Raw genomic sequence first — 2,405 nt, forward strand, 5'->3', positions numbered from 1 at the left:
CGATCACAGGTCGTGCCAAGCCAGAAAACTAGCGTGCCAAGAGAATTTTTGCGTGCCAATCAGCTCATAGTGCCATGAGTTGACTCATGAGTCCGACTCATGCACTTCAAACCTTCATAACTTCAAAAATATAAGTCCAAACACAATAAATTTTCACCAATAGATTACTACTCATTTGTTCTACCAAATGATACTGTCAAATTAGGATTTTAGTGAAATTATGATTTTGCCCCCTGAAAAGCATAAGGACTTTTCCAATTTAAAATTATTTGTATCCCTTCAATCTGCTTTGTAATCATCAAAATCAATCTAGGAGCAATAATCTCCCCTTTTTTGATGATGACAAAATATTTGAACAAAAATATTTATGTGAATCAATAATTTCAAAAGAATGCATTATACATTTATATGCTTGAAAAGAGTAAGATTCTTTTGGCATGTAATATAAATGATCATATACAAAAATAGTTTGTCCATCTTCTTAAAGATTTGAAGATATGCTCATTGGAATATGTGATTTTGGAGTTAGAACAGAAAACTTGTTTTTTGTTATCAGAGCAAGTTGTATTTTGAAAATTTGCCTATTTTCATTTGATTTTAGTTTTAGCATCAGAGCATAAATTAATTATGTGCTTTAATTGCTTTTGATACAAAAAATAATTATGTGTGCCAAAGCATGTTTAAGAGTTGATTTTGAAAGTGTATTAGCTCATTTTGAGTTTAAGATATATCAGAGCAAGAGAAAAATAAATTTTGCAATGTATCGGAGCAAGGAAAATAATTTTATAATGTATCAGAGAAAATTTTATAATGTATCAGAACAAATTTTATGATGTATCAGAGCAAGTTAAAAAAATTTTAAGATGTATCAGAGTAAGTTGGAATTTTGAAGTATATCAGAGCATATTTAAATTTTTAAAGTAAATCAGAGCATATGTAAAGAAGTAATTTAAAAGTTACATAATTGCATTATACTTAGCATTGTACTTTTGATATTGTTCTTTAAATTCTTCAATTAATTTCTCATAATTTGTAGTTTTGCTTTTGATGGGTTGCTTTTTCTTAATTGCTCATAATTGAATTGCTTTTTGTTTAATTTCTCCCCTTTTTCTCATAATTTAGGGTTTTGCTTTTAATGAGTTAATTTCTCGTTTAATTTCTCCCCCTTTTTCTCATAATTTAGGGTTTTGCTTTTAATGAGTTAATTTCTCATTTAATTTCTCCCCTTTTTTCTCATAATTTAGGGTTTTGCTTTTAATGAGTTAATTTCTCATTTAATTTCTCCCCGTTTTTCTCATAATTTAGGGTTTTGCTTTTAATGAGTTGCTTTTTGTTTAATTTCTCCCCCTTTTTGACATCATCAGACATGGTTAACTTCTCCTTTTTCTGAAACATTCTTTAATTTCTCTCCCTTTAGAGTTTATCACAGATGTTTGCTCCCCCTTAATATAGCAATTATCAACAGCAAACAACAATAAAGAGAAGACAATATTTCAACAAGGAGAATATATATATAACCAAAATATGATCAACATCATTACAAAAGGTAGAAATATAAGTAAAAGATGATTCCATTAAAATCATAATTGTTTCAATACATAGTTCATATTATAATAATCAACCAGCTAATTGTCAATACATGGCCCCAAAATACAGATCCTAGAACAAAACACTAACTCCTAGGATCTAATAATGATCAAGACAAGTCATGGATCGGAGTCATCAGATATGGTATGAGAAGCTGATGGATCAGAAGTGCGTCCTCTACCCCGTCTGCCTCTGGCACGAGCAGGAGAGTGAGATGAACTGGGAGGCTGAGTACGCTGAGATGCTAAGGACTGAACAGAAAGGGTGAGTCTAATGGAATCAAGTACGTTCAGTACTCTGGAAACAGATTGAAGTAGAGCAGTGAACTGAGTGGTTGCATGCTCACTCGATCCTCGGATCTCTTTCCTCAGTAATTCATATCCACCTTCTAGTGCTCCTCTGAGCCTGCCAGCCTCTGCAGTGAGATCTGTGACCTCAATAGTTGACTCCTGTGGCTTGGGATGGGCCAAAGCAAGGACTTGCCCCTGCAAGTCTAGAACTCTACCAGTCAGTCTCCAGACTGTGTCCTCAAGCTACTGGATCCGGATGGACTGATCTGATATCATCTAAAACACAGTGGAGATGTGGAGAGTAATGGTCTGATCAGAAGAGGTGGCTCCTGGTACAAAAGAAGTACTACTCCACTGACTAGACAGCAAAGAAGCCACACGCTGTGATATATGCTCGATCTGATCGTCAGCCAGTCTGAACTCTGAATGAGGTGCTCTACTCTCTGGCTAATACACTGGTGTGGGCATCCTAGTAAACTCTGAAGGGCCAGCCTCTGTATCAGGAAAGAACTGGGTATCTGGTGATGC

Source organism: Elaeis guineensis, chromosome 1 (assembly GCF_000442705.2).
Source record: "Elaeis guineensis isolate ETL-2024a chromosome 1, EG11, whole genome shotgun sequence".
Classification (NCBI taxonomy): Eukaryota; Viridiplantae; Streptophyta; class Magnoliopsida; order Arecales; family Arecaceae; genus Elaeis; species Elaeis guineensis.